The sequence below is a fragment of the Musa acuminata genome, chromosome BXJ3-1, assembly GCF_036884655.1.
Source record: "Musa acuminata AAA Group cultivar baxijiao chromosome BXJ3-1, Cavendish_Baxijiao_AAA, whole genome shotgun sequence".
In the NCBI taxonomy this organism is placed as follows: Eukaryota; Viridiplantae; Streptophyta; class Magnoliopsida; order Zingiberales; family Musaceae; genus Musa; species Musa acuminata.
Window position 1 is genome coordinate 27,671,799 of NC_088349.1, and position 19,793 is coordinate 27,691,591.

At 56.3% G+C, this 19,793-nt stretch overlaps 41 non-coding genes and 2 pseudogenes across 41 annotated transcripts; all 43 read left to right on the forward strand.

The window, feature by feature from the left end:
* Positions 1–330: 330 nt before the first annotated feature.
* On the forward strand, positions 331–448 carry LOC135629872 (5S ribosomal RNA). Its single transcript, XR_010493435.1, has one exon. It is a non-coding gene; the product is annotated as a 5S ribosomal RNA (ribosomal RNA).
* Positions 449–798: 350 nt separating this feature from the next.
* Positions 799–917, forward strand: LOC135629880 (5S ribosomal RNA). The gene has a single exon (XR_010493443.1). It is a non-coding gene; the product is annotated as a 5S ribosomal RNA (ribosomal RNA).
* A 350-nt stretch (positions 918–1,267) lies between these two features.
* On the forward strand, positions 1,268–1,386 carry LOC135630364 (5S ribosomal RNA). The gene has a single exon (XR_010493889.1). It is a non-coding gene; the product is annotated as a 5S ribosomal RNA (ribosomal RNA).
* Positions 1,387–1,736: 350 nt separating this feature from the next.
* On the forward strand, positions 1,737–1,855 carry LOC135630169 (5S ribosomal RNA). Its single transcript, XR_010493697.1, has one exon. It is a non-coding gene; the product is annotated as a 5S ribosomal RNA (ribosomal RNA).
* A 350-nt stretch (positions 1,856–2,205) lies between these two features.
* LOC135630063 (5S ribosomal RNA) lies at positions 2,206–2,316 on the forward strand (annotated as a pseudogene).
* Positions 2,317–2,666: 350 nt separating this feature from the next.
* On the forward strand, positions 2,667–2,785 carry LOC135630569 (5S ribosomal RNA). The gene has a single exon (XR_010494091.1). It is a non-coding gene; the product is annotated as a 5S ribosomal RNA (ribosomal RNA).
* Positions 2,786–3,135: 350 nt separating this feature from the next.
* LOC135629890 (5S ribosomal RNA) lies at positions 3,136–3,254 on the forward strand. Its single transcript, XR_010493453.1, has one exon. It is a non-coding gene; the product is annotated as a 5S ribosomal RNA (ribosomal RNA).
* A 350-nt stretch (positions 3,255–3,604) lies between these two features.
* On the forward strand, positions 3,605–3,723 carry LOC135629768 (5S ribosomal RNA). The gene has a single exon (XR_010493335.1). It is a non-coding gene; the product is annotated as a 5S ribosomal RNA (ribosomal RNA).
* Positions 3,724–4,073: 350 nt separating this feature from the next.
* LOC135629769 (5S ribosomal RNA) lies at positions 4,074–4,192 on the forward strand. The gene has a single exon (XR_010493336.1). It is a non-coding gene; the product is annotated as a 5S ribosomal RNA (ribosomal RNA).
* Positions 4,193–4,542: 350 nt separating this feature from the next.
* Positions 4,543–4,660, forward strand: LOC135629873 (5S ribosomal RNA). The gene has a single exon (XR_010493436.1). It is a non-coding gene; the product is annotated as a 5S ribosomal RNA (ribosomal RNA).
* A 343-nt stretch (positions 4,661–5,003) lies between these two features.
* Positions 5,004–5,122, forward strand: LOC135630146 (5S ribosomal RNA). The gene has a single exon (XR_010493673.1). It is a non-coding gene; the product is annotated as a 5S ribosomal RNA (ribosomal RNA).
* A 350-nt stretch (positions 5,123–5,472) lies between these two features.
* On the forward strand, positions 5,473–5,591 carry LOC135629929 (5S ribosomal RNA). The gene has a single exon (XR_010493490.1). It is a non-coding gene; the product is annotated as a 5S ribosomal RNA (ribosomal RNA).
* Positions 5,592–5,941: 350 nt separating this feature from the next.
* On the forward strand, positions 5,942–6,060 carry LOC135629820 (5S ribosomal RNA). The gene has a single exon (XR_010493385.1). It is a non-coding gene; the product is annotated as a 5S ribosomal RNA (ribosomal RNA).
* A 350-nt stretch (positions 6,061–6,410) lies between these two features.
* LOC135630523 (5S ribosomal RNA) lies at positions 6,411–6,529 on the forward strand. The gene has a single exon (XR_010494045.1). It is a non-coding gene; the product is annotated as a 5S ribosomal RNA (ribosomal RNA).
* Positions 6,530–6,879: 350 nt separating this feature from the next.
* LOC135629983 (5S ribosomal RNA) lies at positions 6,880–6,997 on the forward strand. Its single transcript, XR_010493543.1, has one exon. It is a non-coding gene; the product is annotated as a 5S ribosomal RNA (ribosomal RNA).
* Positions 6,998–7,347: 350 nt separating this feature from the next.
* On the forward strand, positions 7,348–7,466 carry LOC135630339 (5S ribosomal RNA). Its single transcript, XR_010493866.1, has one exon. It is a non-coding gene; the product is annotated as a 5S ribosomal RNA (ribosomal RNA).
* Positions 7,467–7,816: 350 nt separating this feature from the next.
* On the forward strand, positions 7,817–7,935 carry LOC135630336 (5S ribosomal RNA). Its single transcript, XR_010493863.1, has one exon. It is a non-coding gene; the product is annotated as a 5S ribosomal RNA (ribosomal RNA).
* Positions 7,936–8,184: 249 nt separating this feature from the next.
* Positions 8,185–8,303, forward strand: LOC135630034 (5S ribosomal RNA). The gene has a single exon (XR_010493592.1). It is a non-coding gene; the product is annotated as a 5S ribosomal RNA (ribosomal RNA).
* A 350-nt stretch (positions 8,304–8,653) lies between these two features.
* Positions 8,654–8,772, forward strand: LOC135630451 (5S ribosomal RNA). The gene has a single exon (XR_010493977.1). It is a non-coding gene; the product is annotated as a 5S ribosomal RNA (ribosomal RNA).
* Positions 8,773–9,122: 350 nt separating this feature from the next.
* Positions 9,123–9,241, forward strand: LOC135629997 (5S ribosomal RNA). Its single transcript, XR_010493556.1, has one exon. It is a non-coding gene; the product is annotated as a 5S ribosomal RNA (ribosomal RNA).
* Positions 9,242–9,591: 350 nt separating this feature from the next.
* Positions 9,592–9,710, forward strand: LOC135630060 (5S ribosomal RNA; annotated as a pseudogene).
* Positions 9,711–10,060: 350 nt separating this feature from the next.
* Positions 10,061–10,179, forward strand: LOC135630222 (5S ribosomal RNA). Its single transcript, XR_010493751.1, has one exon. It is a non-coding gene; the product is annotated as a 5S ribosomal RNA (ribosomal RNA).
* A 452-nt stretch (positions 10,180–10,631) lies between these two features.
* On the forward strand, positions 10,632–10,750 carry LOC135629876 (5S ribosomal RNA). The gene has a single exon (XR_010493439.1). It is a non-coding gene; the product is annotated as a 5S ribosomal RNA (ribosomal RNA).
* Positions 10,751–11,100: 350 nt separating this feature from the next.
* Positions 11,101–11,219, forward strand: LOC135629998 (5S ribosomal RNA). Its single transcript, XR_010493557.1, has one exon. It is a non-coding gene; the product is annotated as a 5S ribosomal RNA (ribosomal RNA).
* Positions 11,220–11,569: 350 nt separating this feature from the next.
* Positions 11,570–11,688, forward strand: LOC135629988 (5S ribosomal RNA). The gene has a single exon (XR_010493548.1). It is a non-coding gene; the product is annotated as a 5S ribosomal RNA (ribosomal RNA).
* Positions 11,689–12,038: 350 nt separating this feature from the next.
* Positions 12,039–12,157, forward strand: LOC135629824 (5S ribosomal RNA). The gene has a single exon (XR_010493389.1). It is a non-coding gene; the product is annotated as a 5S ribosomal RNA (ribosomal RNA).
* Positions 12,158–12,507: 350 nt separating this feature from the next.
* LOC135629994 (5S ribosomal RNA) lies at positions 12,508–12,626 on the forward strand. Its single transcript, XR_010493554.1, has one exon. It is a non-coding gene; the product is annotated as a 5S ribosomal RNA (ribosomal RNA).
* A 350-nt stretch (positions 12,627–12,976) lies between these two features.
* Positions 12,977–13,095, forward strand: LOC135630355 (5S ribosomal RNA). The gene has a single exon (XR_010493881.1). It is a non-coding gene; the product is annotated as a 5S ribosomal RNA (ribosomal RNA).
* A 351-nt stretch (positions 13,096–13,446) lies between these two features.
* Positions 13,447–13,565, forward strand: LOC135629869 (5S ribosomal RNA). The gene has a single exon (XR_010493432.1). It is a non-coding gene; the product is annotated as a 5S ribosomal RNA (ribosomal RNA).
* Positions 13,566–13,915: 350 nt separating this feature from the next.
* Positions 13,916–14,034, forward strand: LOC135629821 (5S ribosomal RNA). The gene has a single exon (XR_010493386.1). It is a non-coding gene; the product is annotated as a 5S ribosomal RNA (ribosomal RNA).
* Positions 14,035–14,313: 279 nt separating this feature from the next.
* On the forward strand, positions 14,314–14,432 carry LOC135629975 (5S ribosomal RNA). Its single transcript, XR_010493535.1, has one exon. It is a non-coding gene; the product is annotated as a 5S ribosomal RNA (ribosomal RNA).
* Positions 14,433–14,782: 350 nt separating this feature from the next.
* LOC135629950 (5S ribosomal RNA) lies at positions 14,783–14,901 on the forward strand. Its single transcript, XR_010493511.1, has one exon. It is a non-coding gene; the product is annotated as a 5S ribosomal RNA (ribosomal RNA).
* A 350-nt stretch (positions 14,902–15,251) lies between these two features.
* LOC135629932 (5S ribosomal RNA) lies at positions 15,252–15,370 on the forward strand. The gene has a single exon (XR_010493493.1). It is a non-coding gene; the product is annotated as a 5S ribosomal RNA (ribosomal RNA).
* A 350-nt stretch (positions 15,371–15,720) lies between these two features.
* LOC135630006 (5S ribosomal RNA) lies at positions 15,721–15,839 on the forward strand. The gene has a single exon (XR_010493565.1). It is a non-coding gene; the product is annotated as a 5S ribosomal RNA (ribosomal RNA).
* A 350-nt stretch (positions 15,840–16,189) lies between these two features.
* LOC135629985 (5S ribosomal RNA) lies at positions 16,190–16,308 on the forward strand. Its single transcript, XR_010493545.1, has one exon. It is a non-coding gene; the product is annotated as a 5S ribosomal RNA (ribosomal RNA).
* A 119-nt stretch (positions 16,309–16,427) lies between these two features.
* Positions 16,428–16,546, forward strand: LOC135630347 (5S ribosomal RNA). Its single transcript, XR_010493873.1, has one exon. It is a non-coding gene; the product is annotated as a 5S ribosomal RNA (ribosomal RNA).
* A 350-nt stretch (positions 16,547–16,896) lies between these two features.
* On the forward strand, positions 16,897–17,015 carry LOC135630032 (5S ribosomal RNA). Its single transcript, XR_010493590.1, has one exon. It is a non-coding gene; the product is annotated as a 5S ribosomal RNA (ribosomal RNA).
* Positions 17,016–17,365: 350 nt separating this feature from the next.
* On the forward strand, positions 17,366–17,484 carry LOC135629990 (5S ribosomal RNA). Its single transcript, XR_010493550.1, has one exon. It is a non-coding gene; the product is annotated as a 5S ribosomal RNA (ribosomal RNA).
* Positions 17,485–17,833: 349 nt separating this feature from the next.
* LOC135630036 (5S ribosomal RNA) lies at positions 17,834–17,952 on the forward strand. Its single transcript, XR_010493594.1, has one exon. It is a non-coding gene; the product is annotated as a 5S ribosomal RNA (ribosomal RNA).
* Positions 17,953–18,302: 350 nt separating this feature from the next.
* On the forward strand, positions 18,303–18,421 carry LOC135629939 (5S ribosomal RNA). Its single transcript, XR_010493500.1, has one exon. It is a non-coding gene; the product is annotated as a 5S ribosomal RNA (ribosomal RNA).
* A 350-nt stretch (positions 18,422–18,771) lies between these two features.
* LOC135629991 (5S ribosomal RNA) lies at positions 18,772–18,890 on the forward strand. The gene has a single exon (XR_010493551.1). It is a non-coding gene; the product is annotated as a 5S ribosomal RNA (ribosomal RNA).
* Positions 18,891–19,239: 349 nt separating this feature from the next.
* On the forward strand, positions 19,240–19,358 carry LOC135629963 (5S ribosomal RNA). The gene has a single exon (XR_010493524.1). It is a non-coding gene; the product is annotated as a 5S ribosomal RNA (ribosomal RNA).
* Positions 19,359–19,642: 284 nt separating this feature from the next.
* On the forward strand, positions 19,643–19,761 carry LOC135629870 (5S ribosomal RNA). Its single transcript, XR_010493433.1, has one exon. It is a non-coding gene; the product is annotated as a 5S ribosomal RNA (ribosomal RNA).
* Positions 19,762–19,793: the final 32 nt, after the last annotated feature.

Below are 19,793 nucleotides of genomic sequence, written 5' to 3' on the forward strand. Positions count from 1 at the left end.
AAACATCTCTCGTAGACCTTCGAGACGATTGTTTTCGGGCACGGGATTTGCTGTGACCGCTACGCAGTCAGTATCGTGGGGCTCGGAAAGAGCTTTCCGGATTGGGGTCGCAATAGCGATTCCGAGATCGTTCGAGAAAGTGCCGATGGTTTCGGCGCGAGCTTGCCGTGACCGATAAGCAGTCGTCGGGCTATGGCTCGGAGGGAGCTTGCAATCGGGATTTCGTGATCGTTCGAGAAAGCGCCGACGGTTTCGTGACGGGCAAGAGGCTCCGGACGTTGATGCGCCGGCCGCGACGTGCACATAGCCGAGGGACGAAGCACCCGAAACCGGTGCGATCATACCAGCACTAAAGCACCGGATCCCATCAGAACTCCGAAGTTAAGCGTGCTTGGGGAGAGTAGTACTAGGATGGGTGACCCCCCGGGAAGTCCTCGTGTTGCACTCCTTTTTACGTCCCGAGATACGAAACATCTCCCGTACACCTCCGAGACGATTGTTTTCGGGCACGGGATTTGCCGTGACCGCTACGCAGTCAGTATCGTGGGGCTCGGAAAGAGCTTTCCGGATTGGGGTCGCAATAGCGATTCCGAGATCGTTCGAGAAAGTGCCGATGGTTTCAGCGCGATCTTGCCGTGACCGATAAGCAGTCGTCGGGCTATGGCTTGGAGGGAGCTTGCAATCGGGATTTCGGGATCGTTCGAGAAAGCGCAGACGGTTTCGTGACGGGCAAGAGGCTCCGGACGTTGATGCACCGGCCGCGACGTGCACATTGGCGAGGGACGAAGCACTCGAAACCAATGCGATCATACCAGAACTAAAGCACCGGATCCAATCAGAACTCCGAAGTTAAGTGTGCTTGGGCGAGAGTAGTACTAGGATGGGTGACCCCCCGGGAAGTCCTCGTGTTGCACTCCTTTTTGCGTCCCGAGATACGAAACATCTCCCGTAGACCTCCGAGACGATTGTTTTCGGGCACGGGATTTGCCGTGACCGCTACGCAGTTAGTATCGTGGGGCTCGGAAAGAGCTTTCCGGATTGGGGTCGCAATAGCGATTCCGAGATCGTTCGAGAAAGTGCCGATGGTTTCTGCGCGAGCTTGCCGTGACCGATACGCAGTCGTCGGGCTAGGGCTCGGAGAGAGCTTGCGATAGGGATTTCGGGATCGTTCGATAAAGCGCCGATGGTTTCGTGACGGGCAAGAGGCTCCGGACGTTGATGCGCCGGCCGTGACGTGCACATAGGCGAGGGACGAAGCACCCGAAACCGGTGCGATCATACCAGCACTAAAGCACCGGATCCCATCAGAACTCCGAAGTTAAGCATGCATGGGCGAGAGTAGTACTAGGATGGGTGACCCCCCGGGAAGTCCTCGTGTTGCACTCCTTTTTGCGCCCCGAGATACGAAACATCTCCCGTAGACCTCCGAGACGATAGTTTTCGGGCACGGGATTTGCCGTGACCGCTACGCAGTCAGTATCATTGGGCTCAGAAAGAGCTTTCCGGATTGGGGTCGCAATAGCGATTCCGAGATCGTTCGAGAAAGTGCCGATGGTTTCGGCGCGAGCTTGTCCTGACCGATACGCATTCGTTGGGCTAGGGCTCGAAGGGAGCTTGCAATAGGGATTTCGTGATTGTTCGAGAAAGCGCCGACGGTTTCGTGACGGGCAAGAGGCTCCGGACGTTGATGCGCCGGCCGCGACGTGCACATAGGCGAGGGACGAAGCACCCGAAACCGGTGCGATCATACCAGCACTAAAGCACCGGATCCCATCAGAACTCCGAAGTTAAGCGTGTTTGGGCGAGAGTAGTACTAGGATGGGTGACCCCCCGGGAAGTCCTCGTGTTGCACTCCTTTTTGCGTCCCGAGATACGAAACTTCTCCCGTAGACCTCCGAGACGATTGTTTTCGGGCACGGGATTTGCCGTGACCGCTACGCAGTCAGTATCATGGGGCTCGGAAAGAGCTTTCCGGATTGGGGTCGCAATAGCGATTCCGAGATCGTTCGAGAAAGTGCCGCTTGTTTCGGCGCGAGCTTGCCCTGACCGATACGCAGTCGTTGGGCCAGGGCTCGGAGGGATCTTGCAATAGGGATTTCGTGATCGTTCGAGAAAGCGCCGACGGTTTCGTGACGGGCAAGAGGCTCCGGACGTTGATGCGCCGGCCGCGACGTGCACACAGGCGAGGGGCGAAGCACCCGAAACCGGTGCGATCATACCAGCACCGGATCCCATCAGAACTCCGAAGTTAAGCGTGCTTGGGCGAGAGTAGTACTAGGATGGGTAACCACCCGGGAATTCCTCGTGTTGCACTCCTTTTTGCGTCCCGAGATACGAAACATCTCTCGTAGACCTCCGAGACGATTGTTTTCGGGCACGAGATTTGCCGTGACCGCTACGCAGTCAGTATCGTGGGGCTCGGAAAGAGCTTTCCGGATTGGGGTCGCAATAGCGATTCCGAGATCGTTCGAGAAAGTGCCGATGGTTTCGGCGCGAGCTTGCCATGACCGATACGCAGTCGTTGGGCTAGGGCTCGGAGGGAGCTTGCGATATGGATTTCGTGATCGTACGAGAAAGCACCGACGGTTTCGTGACGGGCAAGAGGCTCCGGACGTTGATGCGCCGGCCGCGACGTGCACATAGGCGAGGGGCAAAGCACCCGAAACATGTGCGATCATACCAGCACTAAAGCACCGGATCCCATCAGAACTCCGAAGTTAAGCGTGCTTGGGCGAGAGTAGTTCTAGGATGTGTGACCCCCTGGGAATTCCTCGTGTTGCACTCCTTTTTGAGTCCCGAGATACGAAACATCTCTCGTAGACCTTCGAGACGATTGTTTTCGGGCACGGGATTTGCTGTGACCGCTACGCTGTCAGTATTGTGGGGCTCGGAAAAAGCTTTTCGGATTGGGGTCGCAATAGCGATTCCGAGATTGTTCGAGAAAGTGCCGTTGGTTTCGGCGCGAGCTTGCCGTGACCGATACGCAGTCGTCGGGCTAGGGCTCGGAGAGAGCTTGCGATAGGGATTTCGGGATCGTTCGAGAAAGCGCCGACGTTTTCGTGACGGGCAAGAGGCTCCGGACGTTGATTCGCCGGCCGCGACGTGCACATAGGCGAGGGACGAAGCACCCGAAACCGGTGCGAACATAACAGCACTAAAGCACCGGATCCCATCAGAACTCCGAAGTTAAGCATGCTTGGGCGAGAGTAGTACTAGGATGGGTGACCCCCCGGGAAGTCCTCGTGTTGCACTCCTTTTTGCGTCCCGAGATACGAAACATCTCCCGTAGACCTCCGAGACGATTGTTTTCGGGCACGGGATTTGCCGTGATCGCTACGCAGTCAGTATCGTGGGGCTCGGAAAGGGCTTTCCGGATTGGGGTCGCAATAGCGATTCCGAGATCGTTCGAGAAAGTGCCGATGGTTTCGGCGCGAGCTTGCCGTGACCGATACGCAATCGTCGGGCTAGGGCTCGAAGAGAGCTTGCGATAGGGATTTCGGGATAGTTCGAGAAAGCTCCGATGGTTTCGTGACTAGCAAGAGGCTCCGGACGTTGATGTGCCGACCGCGACGTGCACATAGGCGAGGGACGAAGCACCCGAAACCGGTGCGATCATACCAGCACTAAAGCACCGGATCCCATCAGAACTCCGAAGTTAAGCGTGATTGGGCGAGAGTAGTACTAGGATAGGTGACCCCCCGGGAAGTCCTCGTGTTGCACTCCTTTTTGCGTCCCGAGATACGAAACATATCCCGTAGATCTCCGAGACGATTGTTTTCGGGCACGAGATTTGCCGTGACCGCTACGCAGTCAGTATCGTGGGGCTCGGAAAGAGCTTTCCGGATTGGGGTTTCAATAGCGATTCCGAGATCGTTCGAGAAAGTGCCGATGGTTTCGGCGCGAGCTTGCCATGACCGATACGCAGTCGTTGGGCTAGGGCTCGGAGGGAGCTTGCGATATGGATTTCGTGATCGTACGAGAAAGCACCGACGGTTTCGTGACGGGCAAGAGGCTCCGGACGTTGATGCGCCGGCCGCGACGTGCACATAGGCGAGGGGCAAAGCACCCGAAACAGGTGCGATCATACCAGCACTAAAGCACCGGATCCCATCAGAACTCCGAAGTTAAGCGTGCTTGGGCGAGAGTAGTTCTAGGATGTGTGACCCCCTGGGAATTCCTTGTGTTGCACTCCTTTTTGCGTCCCGAGATACGAAACATCTCTCGTAGACCTTCGAGACGATTGTTTTCAGGCACGGGATTTGCTGTGACCGCTACGCAGTCAGTATTGTGGGGCTCGGAAAAAGCTTTCCGGATTGGGGTCGCAATAGCGATTCCGAGATCGTTCGAGAAAGTGCCGATGGTTTCGGCGCGAGCTTGCCGTGACCGATAAGCAGTCGTCGGGCTATGGCTCGGAGGGAGCTTGCAATCGGGATTTCGGGATCGTTCGAGAAAGCGCCGACGGTTTCGTGACGGGCAAGAGGCTCCAGACGTTGATGCGCCGGCCGCGACGTGCACATAGGCGAGGGACGAAGCACCCGAAACCGGTGCGATCATACCAGCACTAAAGCACCGGATCCCATCAGAACTCCGAAGTTAAGCGTGCTTGGGGAGAGTAGTACTAGGATGGGTGACCCCCCGGGAAGTCCTCGTGTTGCACTCCTTTTTACGTCCTGAGATACGAAACATCTCCCGTACACCTCCGAGACGATTGTTTTCGGGCACGGGATTTGCCGTGACTGCGTAGTATCGTGGGGCTCGAAAAGAGCTTTCTGGATTGGGGTCGCAATAGCGATTCCGAGATCGTTCGAGAAAGTGCCGATGGTTTCAGCGCGATCTTGCCGTGACCGATAAGCAGTCGTCGGGCTATGGCTCGGAGGGAGCTTGCAATCGGGATTTCGGGATCGTTCGAGAAAGCGCCGACGGTTTAGTGACGGGCAAGAGGCTCCGGATGTTGATGCACCGGCCGCGACGTGCACATAGGCGAGGGACGAAGCACCCGAAAGCGGTGCGATTATACCAGCACTAAAGCACCGGATCCCATCAGAACTCCGAAGTTAAGCGTGCTTGGGCGAGAGTAGTACTAGGATGGGTGACCCCCCGGGAAGTCCTCGTGTTGCACTCTTTTTTGCGTCCCGAGATACGAAACATCTCCCGTAGACCTCCGAGACGATTGTTTTCGGGCACGGGATTTGCAGTGACGGCTACGCGGTCAGTTTCGTGGGGCTCGGAAAGAGCTTTCCGGATTGGGGTCGCAATAGCGATTCCGAGATGGTTCGAGAAAGTGCCGATGGTTTCTGCGCGAGCTTGCCGTGACCGATACGCAGTCGTCGGGCTAGGGCTCGGAGAGAGCTTGCGATAGGGATTTCGGGATCGTTCGAGAAAGCGCCGACGTTTTCGTGACGGGCAAGAGGCTCCGGACGTTGATGCGCCGGCCGCGACGTGCACATAGGCGAGGGACGAAGCACCCGAAACCGGTGTGAACATAACAGCACTAAAGCACCGGATCCCATCAGAACTCCGAAGTTAAGCATGCTTGGGCGAGAGTAGTACTAGGATGGGTGACCCCCCGGGAAGTCCTCGTGTTGCACTCCTTTTTGCGTCCCGAGATACGAAACATCTCCCGTAGACCTCCGAGACGATTGTTTTCGGGCACGGGATTTGCCGTGACCGCTACGCAGTCAGTATCGTGGGGCTCGGAAAGGGTTTTCCGGATTGGGGTCGCAATAGCGATTCCGAGATCGTTCGAGAAAGTGCCGATGGTTTCGGCGCGAGCTTGCCGTGACCGATACGCAATCGTCGGGCTAGGGCTCGAAGAGAGCTTGCGATAGGGATTTCGGGATAGTTCGAGAAAGCTCCGATGGTTTTGTGACTAGCAAGAGGCACCGGACGTTGATGTGCCGACCGCGACGTGCACATTGGCGAGGGACGAAGCACCCGAAACCGGTGCGATCATACCAGCACTAAAGCACCGGATCCCATCAGAACTCCGAAGTTAAGCGTGATTTGGCGAGAGTAGTACTAGGATGGGTGACCCCCCGGGAAGTCCTCGTGTTGCACTCCTTTTTGCGTCCCGAGATACGAAACATATCCCGTAGATCTCCGAGACGATTGTTTTCGGGCACGAGATTTGCCGTGACCGCTACGCAGTCAGTATCGTGGAGCTCGGAAAGAGCTTTCCGGATTGGGGTTTCAATAGCGATTCCGAGATCGTTCGAGAAAGTGCCGATGGTTTCGGCGCGAGCTTGCCATGACCGATACGCAGTCGTTGGGCTAGGGCTCGGAGGGAGCTTGCGATATGGATTTCGTGATCGTACGAGAAAGCACCGACGGTTTCGTGACGGGCAAGAGGCTCCGGACGTTGATGCGCCGGCCGCGACGTGCACATAGGCGAGGGGCAAAGCACCCGAAACAGGTGCGATCATACCAGCACTAAAGCACCGGATCCCATCAGAACTCCGAAGTTAAGCGTGCTTGGGCGAGAGTAGTTCTAGGATGTGTGACCCCCTGGGAATTCCTCGTGTTGCACTCCTTTTTGCGTCCCGAGATACGAAACATCTCTCGTAGACCTTCGAGACGATTGTTTTCGGGCACGGGATTTGCTGTAACCGCTACGCAGTCAGTATCGTGGGGCTCGGAAAGAGCTTTCCGGATTGGGGTCGCAATAGCGATTCCGAGATCGTTCGAGAAAGTGCCGATGGTTTCGGCGTGAGCTTGCCGTGACCGATAAGCAGTCGTCGGGCTATGGCTCGGAGGGAGCTTGCAATCGGGATTTCGGGATCGTTCGAGAAAGCGCCGACGGTTTCGTGACGGGCAAGAGGCTCCGGACGTTGATGCGCCGGCCGCGACGTGCACATAGGCGAGGGACGAAGCACCCGAAACCGGTGCGATCATACAAGCACTAAAGCACCGGATCCCATCAGAACTCCGAAGTTAAGCGTGCTTGGGGAGAGTAGTACTAGGATGGGTGACCCCCCGGGAAGTACTCGTGTTGCACTCCTTTTTACGTCCCGAGATACGAAACATCTCCCATACACCTCCGAGACGATTGTTTTCGGGCACGGGATTTGCCGTGACCGCTATGCAGTCAGTATCGTGGGGCTCGGAAAGAGCTTTCCGGATTGGGGTCGCAATAGCGATTCCGAGATCGTTCGAGAAAGTGCCGATGGTTTCAGCGCGATCTTGCCGTGACCGATAAGCAGTCGTAGAGCTATGGCTCGGAGGGAGCTTGCAATCGGGATTTCGGGATCGTTCGAGAAAGCGCCGACGGTTTCGTGACGGGCAAGAGGCTCCGGACGTTGATGCACCGGCCGCGACGTGCACATAGGCGAGGGACGAAGCAACCAAAACCGGTGTGATCATACCAGCACTAAAGCACCGGATCCCATCAGAACTTCGAAGTTAAGCGTGCTTGGGCGAGAGTAGTACTAGGATGGGTGACCCCCCGGGAAGTCCTCGTGTTGCACTCCTTTTTGCGTCCCGAGATACGAAACATCTCCCGTAGACCTCCGAGACGATTGTTTTCGGGCACGGGATTTGCCGTGACCGCTACGCAGTCAGTATCGTGGGGCTCGGAAAGAGCTTTCCGGATTGGGGTCGCAATAGCGATTCCGAGATCGTTCGAGAAAGTGCCGATGGTTTCTGCGCGAGCTTGCTGTGACCGATACGCAGTCGTCGGGCTAGGGCTCGGAGAGAGCTTGCGATAGGGATTTCGGGATCGTTCGAGAAAGCGCCGGTGGTTTTGTGACGGGCAAGAGGCTCCGGACGTTGATGTGCCGACCGCGACGTGCACATAGGCGAGGGACGAAGCACCCGAAACCGGTGCGATCATACCAACACTAAAGCACCGGATCCCATCAGAACTCCGAAGTTAAGCGTGCTTGGGCGAGAGTAGTACTAGGATGGGTGACCCCCCGGGAAGTCCTCGTGTTGCACTCCTTTTTGCGTCCCGAGATACGAAACATCTCCCGTAGACCTCCGAGACGATTGTTTTCGGGCACGGTATTTGCCGTGACCGCTACACAGTCAGTATCGTGGGGCTCGGAAAGAGCTTTCCAGATTGGGGTCGCAATAGCGATTCCGAGATCGTTCGAGAAAGTGCCGAGGGTTTCGGCGCGAGCTTGAGGCTCCGGACGTTGATGCGCCGGCCGCGACGTGCACATAGGCGAGGGGCGAAGCACCCGAAACCGGTGCGATCATACCAGCACTAAAGCACCGAATCCCATCAGAACTCCGAAGTTAAGCGTGCTTGTGTGAGAGTAGTACTAGGATGGGTGACCCCCCGGGAAGTCATCGTGTTGCAGTCCTTTTTGCGTCCCGAGATACGAAACATCTCCCGTAGACCTCCGAGACGATTGTTTTAGGGCACGAAATTTGTCGTGACCCCAACGCAGTCAGTATCGTGGGGCTCGGAAAGAGCTTTCAAGATTGGGGTCGCAATAGCGATTCCGAGATCGTTCGAGAAAGTGCCGATGGTTTCAGCGCGATCTTGCCGTGACCGATAAGCAGTCGTCGGGCTATGGCTCGGAGGGAGCTTGCAATCGGGATTTCGGGATCGTTCGAGAAAGCGCCGACGGTTTCGTGACGGGCAAGAGGCTCCGGACGTTGATGCACCGGCCGCGACGTGCACATAGGCGAGGGACGAAGCACCCGAAACCGGTGCGATCATACCAGCACTAAAGCACCGGATCCCATCAGAACTCCGAAGTTAAGGGTGCTTGGGAGAGAGTAGTACTAGGATGGGTGACCCCCCGGGAAGTCCTCGTGTTGCACTCCTTTTTGCGTCCCGAGATACGAAACATCTCCCGTAGACCTCCGAGACGATTGTTTTCGGGCACGGGATTTGCCGTGACCGCTACGCAGTCAGTATCATCGGGCTCGGAAAGAGCTTTCCGGATTGGGGTCGCAATAGCGATTCCGAGATCGTTCGAGAAAGTGCCGATGGTTTCGGCGCGAGCTTGCCGTGACCGATACGCAGTCGTTGGGCTAGGGCTCGGAGAGAGCTTGCAATAGGGATTTCGTGATCGTTCGAGAAAGCGCCGACGGTTTCGTGACGGGCAAGAGGCTCCGGACGTTGATGCGTCGGCCGCGACGTGCACATAGGCGAGGGACGAAGCACTCGAAATCGGTGCGATCATACCAGCACTAAAGCACCGCAGCCCATCAGAACTCCGAAGTTAAGCGTGCTTGGCCGAGAGTAGTACTAGGATGGGTGACCCCCCGGGAAGTCCTCGTGTTGCACACCTTTTTGCGTCCCGAGATACAAAACATCTCCCGTAGACCTCCGAGACGATTGTTTTGGGGCACGGGATTTGCCGTGACCGCTACGCAGTCAGTATCGTGGGGCTCGGAAAGAGCTTTCCGAATTGGGGTCGCAATAGCGATTCCGAGATCGTTCTAGAAAGTGCCGATGGTTTCGGTGCGAGCTTTCCGTGACCGATACGCAGTTGTCGGGCTAGGGCTCGGAGAGAGCTTGCGATAGTGATTTCGGGATCGTTCGAGAAAGCGCCGACGGTTTCGTGACGGGCAAGAGGCTCCGGACGTTGATGTGCCGGCCGCGACGTGCACATAGGCGAGGGACGAAGCAACCGAAACCGGTGCGATCACACCAGCACTAAAGCACTGGATCCCATCAGAACTTCGAAGTTAAGCGAGCTTTGGCGAGAGTAGTACGAGAATGGGTGACCCCCCGGGAAGTCCTCGTGTTACACTCCTTTTTGCGTCCCGAGATAAGAAACATCTCCCGTAGACCTCCGAGACGATTGTTTTCGGGCACGGGATTTGCCGTGACCGATACGCAATCAGTATCGTGGGGCTCGGAAAGAGTTTTCCGGATTTGGGTCGCAATAGCGATTCCGAGATCGTTCGAGAAAGTGCCGATGGTTTCGGCGCGAGCTTGCCATGACCGATACGCAGTCGTCGGGCTATGGCTCGGAGGGAGCTTGCAATCGGGATTTCGGGATCGTTCGAGAAAGGGCCGACGGTTTCGTGACGGGCAAGAGGCTCCGGACGTTGATGCGCCGGCCGCGACGTGCACATAGGCGAGGGACGAAGCACTCGAAACCGGTGCGATCATACCAGCACTAAAGCACCGGATCCCAACAGAACTCCGAAGTTAAGCGTGCTTGGGCGAGAGTAGTACTAGGATGGGTGACCCCCCGGGAAGTCCTCGTGTTGCACTCCGTTTTGCGTCCCGAGATACGAAACATCTCCCGTAGACCTCCGAGATGATTGTTTTCCGGCACGGGATTTGCCGTACCCGCTACGCAGTCAGTATCGTGGGGCTCGTAAAAGAGCTTTCCGGATTGGGGTCCCAATAGCGATTCCGAGATCGTTCGAGAAAGTGCCGATGGTTTCGGCGTGAGCTTGCCGTGACCGATACGCAGTCGTCGGGCTATGGCTCGGAGGGAGCTTGCAATCGGGATTTCGGGATCGTTCGAGAAAGTGCTGACGGTTTCGGCGCGATCTTGCCGTGACCGATAAGCAGTCGTCGGGCTATGGCTCTGAGGGAGCTTGCAATCGGGATTTCGGGATCGTTCGAGAAAGCGCCGACGGTTTCGTGACGGGCAAGAGGCTCCGGACGTTGATGCGCCGGCCGCGACGTGCACTTAGGCGAGGGACGAAGCACCCGAAACCGGTGCGATCATACCAGCACTAAAGCATCGGATCCCATCAGAACTCCGAAGATAAGCGTGCTTAGGCGAGAGTAGTACTAGGATGGGTGACCCCCGGGGAAGTCCTCGTGTTGCACTCCTTTTTGCGTCCCGAGATTCGAAACATCTCCCGTAGACCTCCGAGACGATTGTTTTCGGACACTGGATTTGCCGTGACCGCTACGCAGTCGGTATCGTGGGGCTCGGAAAGAGCTTTCCGGATTGGGGTCGCAATAGCGATTCCGAGATCGTTCGAGAAAGTGCCAATGGTTTCGGTGCGAGCTTTCCGTGACCGATACGCAGTCGTCGGGCTAGGGCTCGGAGTGAGCTTGCGATAGTGATTTCGGGATCGTTCGAGAAAGCGCCGACGGTTTCGTGACGGGCAAGAGGCTCCGGACGTTGATGTGCCGGTCGCGACGTGCACATAGGCGATGGACGAAGCACCCGAAACCGGTGCGATCACACTAGCACTAAAGCACCGGATCCCATCAGAACTCCGAAGTTAAGCGGGCTTGTGCGAGAGTAGTACGAGGATGGGTGACCCCCCGGGAAGTCCTCGTGTTGCACTCCTTTTTGCATCCCGAGATAAGAAACATCTCCCGTAGACCTCCGAGACGATTGTTTTCGGGCACGGGATTTGCCGTGACCGCTACGCAGTCAGTATCGTGGGGCTCGGAAAGAGTTTTCCGGATTGGGGTCGCAATAGCGATTCCGAGATCGTTCGAGAAAGTGCCGATGGTTTCGGCGCGAGCTTGCCATGACCGATACGCAGTCGTTGGGCTAGGGCTCCGAGGGAGCTTGCAATAGGGATTTCGTGATCGTTCGAGAAGGCGCCGACGGTTTCGTGACGGGCAAGAGGCTCCGGACGTTGATGCTCCAGCCGCGACGTGCACATAGGCGAGGGGCGAAGCACCCGAAACCGGTGCGATCATACCAGCACTAAAGCACCGAATCCCATCAGAACTCCGAAGTTAAGCGTGCTTGGGTGATAGTAGTACTAGGATGGTTGACCCCCCGGGAAGTCATCGTGTTGCAGTCCTTTTTGCGTCCCGAGATACGAAACATCTCCCGTAGACCTCCGAGACGATTGTTTTCGGGCACGGGATTTGCCGTGACCGCTACGCAGTTAGTATCGTGGGGCTCGGAAAGAGCTTTCCGGATTGGGGTCGCAATAGCGATTCCGAGATCGTTCGAGAAAGTGCCGATGGTTTCGGCGCGAGCTTGCCGTGACCGATACGCAGTCGTTGGGCTAGGGCTCGGAGAGAGCTTGCAATAGGGATTTCGTGATCATTCGAGAAAGCGCCGACGGTTTCGTGACGGGCAAGAGGCTCCGGACGTTGATGCGTCGGCCGCGACGTGCACATAGGCGAGGGACGAAGCACTCGAAATCGGTGCGATCATACCAGCACTAAAGCACCGGAGCCCATCAGAACTCCGAAGTTAAGCGTGCTTGGCCGAGAGTAGTACTAGGATGGGTGACCCCCCGGGAAGTCCTCGTGTTGCACACCTTTTTGCATCCCGAGATACAAAACATCTCCCGTAGACCTCCGAGACGATTGTTTTGGGGCACGGGATTTGCCGTGACCGCTACGCAATCAGTATCGTGGGGCTCGGAAAGAGCTTTCCGGATTGGGGTCGCAATAGCGATTCCGAGATCGTTCTAGAAAGTGCCGATGGTTTCGGTGCGAGCTTTCCGTGACCGATACGCAGTTGTCGGGCTAGGGCTCGGAGAGAGCTTGCGATAGTGATTTCGGGATCGTTCGAGAAAGCGCCGACGGTTTCGTGACGGGCAAGAGGCTCCGGACGTTGATGTGACGGCCGCGACGTGCACATAGGCGAGGGACGAAGCACCCGAAACCGGTGCGATCACACCAGCACTAAAGCACTGGATCCCATCAGAACTTCGAAGTTAAGCGAGCTTGGGCGAGAGTAGTACGAGAATGGGTGACCCCCCGGGAAGTCCTCGTGTTGCACTCCTTTTTGCGTCCCGAGATAAGAAACATCTCCCGTAGACCTCCGAGACGATTGTTTTCGGGCACGGGATTTGCCGTGACCGCTACGCAGTCAGTATCGTGGGGCTCGGAAAGAGTTTTCCGGATTGGGGTCGCAATAGCGATTCCAAGATCTTTCGAGAAAGTGCCGATGGTTTCGGCGCGAGCTTGCCATGACCGATACGCAGTCGTCGGGCTATGGCTCGGAGGGAGCGTGCAATCGGGATTTCGGGATCGTTCGAGAAAGGGCCGACGGTTTCGTGACGGGCAAGAGGCTCCGGACGTTGATGCGCCGGCCACGACGTGCACATAGGCGAGGGACGAAGCACCCGAAACCGGTACGATCATACCAGCACTAAAGCACCGGATCCCATCAGAACTCCGAAGTTAAGCGTGCTTGGGCGAGAGTAGTACTAGGATGGGTGACCCCCCGGGAAGTCCTCGTGTTGCACTCCTTTTTGCGTCCCGAGATACGAAACATCTCCCGTAGACCTCCGAGATGATTGTTTTCCGGCACGGGATTTGCCGTACCCGCTACGCAGTCAGTATCGTGGGGCTCGTAAAAGAGCTTTCCGGATTGGGGTCGCAATAGCGATTCCGAGATCGTTCGAGAAAGTGCCGATGGTTTCGGCGTGAGCTTGCCGTGACCGATACGCAGTCGTCGGGCTATGGCTCGGAGGGAGCTTGCAATCGGGATTTCGGGATCGTTCGAGAAAGCGCCGACGGTTTCGTGACGGGCAAGAGGCTCCGGACGTTGATGCACCGGCCGCGACGTGCACATAGGCGAGGGACGAAGCACCCGAAACCGGTGCGATCATACCAGCACTAAAGCACCGGATCCCATCAAAACTCCGAAGTTAAGCGTGCTTGGGCGAGAGTAGTACTAGGATGGCTGACCCCCTGGGAAGTCCTCGTGTTGTATTCCTTTTTGCGTCCCGAGATACGAAACATCTCCCGTAGACCTCCGAGACGATTGTTTTAGGGCACGAAATTTGTCGTGACCCCAACGCAGTCAGTATCATGGGGCTCGGAAAGAGCTTTCAAGATTGGGGTCGCAATAGCGATTCCGAGATCGTTCGAGAAAGTGCCGATGGTTTCGGCGCGAGCGTGCCGTGACCGATACGCAGTCGTTGGGCTAGGGCTCGGAGAGAGCTTGCAATAGGGATTTCGTGATCGTTCGAGAAAGCGCCGACGATTTCGTGACGGGCAGGAGGATCCGGACGTTGATGCGCCGACCTCGACGTGCACATAGGCGAGGGACGAAGAACCCGAAACCGGTGCGATCATACCAGCACTATAGCACCGGATCCCATCAGAACTCCGAAGTTAAGCATGCTTGGGCGAGAGTAGTACTAGGATTGGTGACCCCCCGGGAAGTCCTCGTGTTGCACTCCTTTTTGCGTCCCGAGATACGAAACATCTCTCGTAGACCTCCGAGACGATTGTTTTCGGGCACGGGATTTGCCGTGACCACTACGCAGTAAGTAACGTGGTGCTCGGAAAGAGCTTTCCGGATTGGGGTCGCAATAGCGATTCCAAGATCGTTCGTGAAAGCAATAGCGATTTCGTGATCGTTCGAGAATGCGCCGATGGTTTCGTGACGGGCAAGAGGCTCCGGACGTTGATGCGTCGGCCTCGACGTGCACATAGGCGAGGGACGAAGCACCCGAAACCGGTGCGATCAAACCAGCACTAAAGCATCGGATCCCATTAGAACTCCGAAGTTAAGCGTGCTTGGTCGAGAGTAGTACTAGGATGGGTGACCCCTTGGGAAGTCCTCGTGTTGAACTCCTTTTTGCGTCCTGAGATACGAAACATCTCCCATAGACCTCCGAGAAGATTGTTTTGGGGCACGGAATTTGCCGTGACCGCTACGCAGTCAGTATCGTGGGGCTCGAAAAGAGCTTTCCGGATTGGGGTCGCCATAGCGATTTCGAGATCGTTCGAGAAAGTGCCGATGGTTTCGGCGCGAGCTTCCCGTGACCGATACGCAGTCGTTGGACTAGGGCTCGGAGAGAGCTTGCAATAGGGATTTCGTGATCGTTCGAGAAAGCGCCGACGATTTCGTGACGGGCAGGAGGCTCCGGACGTTGATGCGCCGACCTCGACGTGCACATAGGCGAGGGACGAAGCACCCGAAACCGGTGCGATCATACTAGCACTAAAGCATCGGATCCCATCAGAACTCCGATGTTAAGCGTGCTTGGACGAGAGTAGTACTAGAATGGGTGACCCCCTGGGAAGTCCTCGTGTTGTACTCCTTTTTGCGTCCCGAGATACGAAACATCTCCCGTAGACTTCCGAGATGATTGTTATGGGGCACGGAATTTGCCGTAACCGCTAGGCAGTCTGTATCGTGGGGCTCGAAAAGAGCTTTCTGGATTGGGGTCGCAATAGCGATTCTGAGATCGTTCGAGAAAGTGCCGATGGTTTCGGCGCGAGCTTGCCGTGATCGATACGTAGTCGTTGGGCTAGGGCTCGGAGAGAGCTTGCAATAGGGATTTCGTGATCGTTCGAGAAAGCGCCGACGGTTTCGTGACGGGCAAGAGGCTCCGGACGTTGATGCGCCGTCCTCGACGTGCACATAGGCGAGGGACGAAGCACCCGAAACCGGTGCGATCATACCAGCACTAAAGCATCGGATCCCATCAGAACTCCGAAGATAAGCGTGCTTGGGCGAGAGTAGTACTAGGATGGGTGACCCCTTGGGATGTCCTCGTGTTGTACTCCTTTTTGCGTCCCGAGATACGAAACATCTCCCGTAGACCTCCGAGACGATTGTTTTGGGGTATGGAATTTGCCGTGACCGCTACGCATTAAGTATCGTGGGGCTCGGAAAGAGCTTTCAGGATTGGGGTCGCAATAGCGATTCCAAGATCGTTCGAGAAAGTGCCGATGGTTTCGGCGCGAGCTTGCCGTGACCGATACGCAGTCGTTGGGCTAGGGCTCGGAGAGAGCTTGCAATAGGGATTTCGTGATCGTTCGAGAAAGCGCCGACGATTTCGTGACGGGCAGGAGGCTCCGGACGTTGATGCGCCGACCTCGACGTGCAAATAGGCGAGGGACGAAGCACCCAAAACCAGTGCGATCATACCAGCACTAAAGCACCAGATCCCATCAGAAATGCGAAGTTAAGCGTGCTTGGGCGAGAGTAGTACAAGGATGGGTGACCCCCGGGGAAGTCCTCGTGTTGCACTCCTTTTTGCGTCCCGAGATACGAAAGATCTCCCGTAGACCTCCGAGACGATTGTTTTGGGGCACGGAATTTGCCGTAACCGCTAGGCAGTCTGTATCGTGGGGCTCGAAAAGAGCTTTCCGGATTGGGGTCGCAATAGCGATTCTGAGATCGTTCGAGAAAGTGCCGATGGTTTCAGCGCGAGCTTGCCGTGGCCGATACGCAGTCATTGGGATAGGGCTCGGAGAGAGCTTGCAGTAGGGATTTCGTGATCGTTCGAGAAAGTGCCGACGATTTCGTGACGGGCAAGAGGCTCCGGACGTCGATGCGCCGGCCTCGACGTGCACATAGTTGAGGGACGAAGCACTCGAAATCGATGCGATCATACCAGCACTAAAGCATCGGATCCCATCAGAACTCTGAAGTTAAGCGTGCTTGGGCGAGAGTAGAACTAGGATGGGTGACCCCCTGGGAAGTCCTCGTGTTGTAATCCTTTTTTCGTCCCGAGATACGAAACATCTCCCATAGACCTCCGAGATGATTGTTTTGGGACACCGAATTTGATGCGCCGTCCTCGACGTGCACATAGGTGGGGGACGAAGCACCCGAAATCGGTGCGATCATACCAGCACTAAAGCATCGGATCCCATCAGAACTCCGAAGTTAAGCGTGCTTGGGCGAGAGTAGTACTAGGATGGGTGACCCCCTGGGAAGTCCTCGTGTTGTACTCCTTTTTGCGTCCCAAGATACGAAACATCTCCCGTAGACCTCCGAGACGATTGTTTTGGGGTACGGAATTTGCCGTGACCGCTACGTAGTAAGTATCGTGGGGCTCGGAAAGAGCTTTCAGGATTGGGGTCGCAATAGCAATTTCAAGATCGTTCGAGAAAGTGCCGATGGTTTCGGCGTGAGCTTGCCGTGACCGATACGCAGTCGTTGGGCTAGGGCTCGGAGAGAGCTTGCAATAGGGATTTCGTGATCGTTCGAGAAAGCGCCGACGATTTTGTGACGGGCAGGACGCTCCGGACGTTGATGCGCCGACCTCGACGTGCACATTGGTGAGGGTCGAAGCAATCGAAACCGGTGCGATCATACCAGCACTAAAGCACCGGATCCCATCAGAAATGCGAAGTTAAGCGTGCTTGGGCGAGAGTAGTACTAGGATGGGTGACCCCCTAGAAAGTCCTCTTGTTGCACTCCTTTTTGCGTCCCGAGATACGAAACATCTCCCGTAGACCTCCGAGACGATTGTTTTGGGGTGCGGAATTTGCCGTGACCGCTACGCTGTCAGTATCGTGGGGCTCGGAAAGAGCTTTCAGGATTGGGGTCGCAATAGCGCTTCCGAGATCGTTCGAGAAAGTGCCGATGGTTTCGGCGCGAGCTTGCCGTGATCGATACGCAGTCATTGGGCTAGGGCTCGGAGAGAGCTTGCAATAGGGATTTCGTGATCGTTCGAGAAAGCGCCGACGGTTTCGTGACGGGCAAGAGGCTCCGGACGTTAATGCGTCGGCCTCGACGTGCACATAGGCGAGGGACGAAGCACCCGAAACCGGTGCGATCAAACCAGCACTAAAGCATCGGATCCCATCAGAACTCTGAAGTTAAGCGTGCTTGGGCGAGAGTAGAACTAGGATGGGTGACCCCCTGGGAAGTCCTCGTGTTGTACTCCTTTTTCCGTCCCGAGATACGAAACATCTCCCGTAGACCTCCGAGATGATTGTTTTGGGGCACAGATTTGCCGTGACCGCTACGCAGTCAGTATCGTGGGGCTCGGAAAGAGCTTTCCAGATTGGGGTCGCAATAGCGATTCCGAGATTGTTCGAGAAAGTGCCGATGGTTTCGGCGCGAGCTTGCCGTGACCGATACGCAGTCGTTGGGCTAGGGCTCGGAGAGAGCTTGCAATAGGGATTTCGTGATCGTTCGAGAAAGCGCCGACGATTTCGTGATGGGCAAGAGGCTTCGGACGTCGATGCGCCGGCCTCGACGTGCACATAGGCGTGGGACGAAGCACCCGAAACCGGTGCGATCATACCAGCACTAAAGCATCGGAACCCATCAGAAATGCGAAGTTAAGCATGCTTGGGCGAGAGTAGTACTAGGATGGGTGACCCCCTGGGAAGTCCTCGTGTTGTACTCCTTTTTGCGTCCCGAGATACGAAACATCTCCCGTAGACTTCCGAGATGATTGTTTTGGGGCACGGAATTTGCCGTAACCGCTAGGCAGTCTGTATCGTGGGGCTCGAAAAGAGCTTTCCGGATTGGGGTCGCAATAGCGATTCTGAGATCGTTCGAGAAAGTGCAGATGGTTTCGGCGCGAGCTTGCCGTGATCGATACGTAGTCGTTGGGCTAGGGCTCGGAGAGAGCTTGCAATAGGGATTTCGTGATCGTTCGAGAAAGCGCCGACGGTTTCGTGACGGGCAAGAGGCTCCGGACGTTGATGCGCCGTCCTCGACGTGCACATAGGCGAGGGACGAAGCACCCGAAACCGGTGCGATCATACCAGCACTAAAGCATCGGATCCCATCAGAACTCCGAAGGTAAGCGTGCTTGGGCGAGAGTAGTACTAGGATGGGTGACCCCTTGGGATGTCCTCGTGTTGTACTCCTTTTTGCGTCCCGAGATACGAAACATCTCCCGTAGACCTCCGAGACGATTGTTTTGGGGTACGGAATTTGCCGTGACCGCTACGCAGTAAGTATCGTGGGGCTCGGAAAGAGCTTTCAGGATTGGGGTCGCAATAGCGCTTCCGAGATCGTTCGAGAAAGTGCCGATGGTTTCGGCGCGAGCTTGCCGTGATCGATACGCAGTCATTGGGCTAGGGCTCGGAGAGAGCTTGCAATAGGGATTTCGTGATCGTTCGAGAAAGCGCCGACGGTTTCGTGACGGGCAAGAGGCTCCGGACGTTAATGCGTCGGCCTCGACGTGCACATAGGCGAGGGACAAAGCACCCGAAACCGGTGCGATCAAACCAGCACTAAAGCATCGGATCCCATCAGAACTCTGAAGTTAAGCGTGCTTGGGCGAGAGTAGAACTAGGATGGGTGACCCCCTGGGAAGTCCTCGTGTTGTACTCCTTTTTCCGTCCCGAGATACGAAACATCTCCCATAGACCTCCGAGATGATTGTTTTGGGGCACAGATTTGCCGTGACCGCTACGCAGTCAGTATCGTGGGGCTCGGAAAGAGCTTTCCAGATTGGGGTCGCAATAGCGATTCCAAGATCGTTCGAGAAAGTGCCGATGGTTTCGGCGCGAGCTTGCCGTGACCGATACGCAGTCGTTGGGCTAGGGCTCGAAGAGAGCTTGCAATAGGGATTTCGTGATCGTTCGAGAAAGCGCCGACGATTCCGTGACGGGCAGGAGGCTCCGGACGTTGATGCGCCGACCTCGACGTGCAAATAGGCGAGGGACGAAGCACCCGAAACCGGTGCGATCATACCAGCACTAAAGCACCAGATCCCATCAGAAATGCGAAGTTAAGCGTGCTTGGGCGAGAGTAGTACTAGGATGGGTGACCCCCGGGGAAGTCCTCGTGTTGCACTCCTTTTTGCGTCCCGAGATACGAAAGATCTCCCGTAGACCTCCGAGAGCTTTCCGTATTGGGGTCGCAATAGCCATTCTGAGATCGTTCGAGAAAGTGCCGATGGTTTCAGCGCGAGCTTGCCGTGGCCGATACGCAGTCATTGGGATAGGGCTCGGAGAGAGCTTGCAGTAGGGATTTCGTGATCGTTCGAGAAAGCGCCGACGATTTCGTGACGGGCAAGAGGCTCCGGACGTTGATGCGCCGGCCTCGACGTGCACATAGGCGAGGGACGAAGCACCCGAAACCAGTGCGATCATACCAGCACTAAAGCATCGGATCCCATCAGAACTTCGAAGTTAAGCGTGTTTGGGCGAGAGTAGTACTAGAATGGGTGACCCCCTGGGAAGTCCTCGTGTTGTACTCCTTTTTCCGTCCCGAGATACGAAACATCTCCCG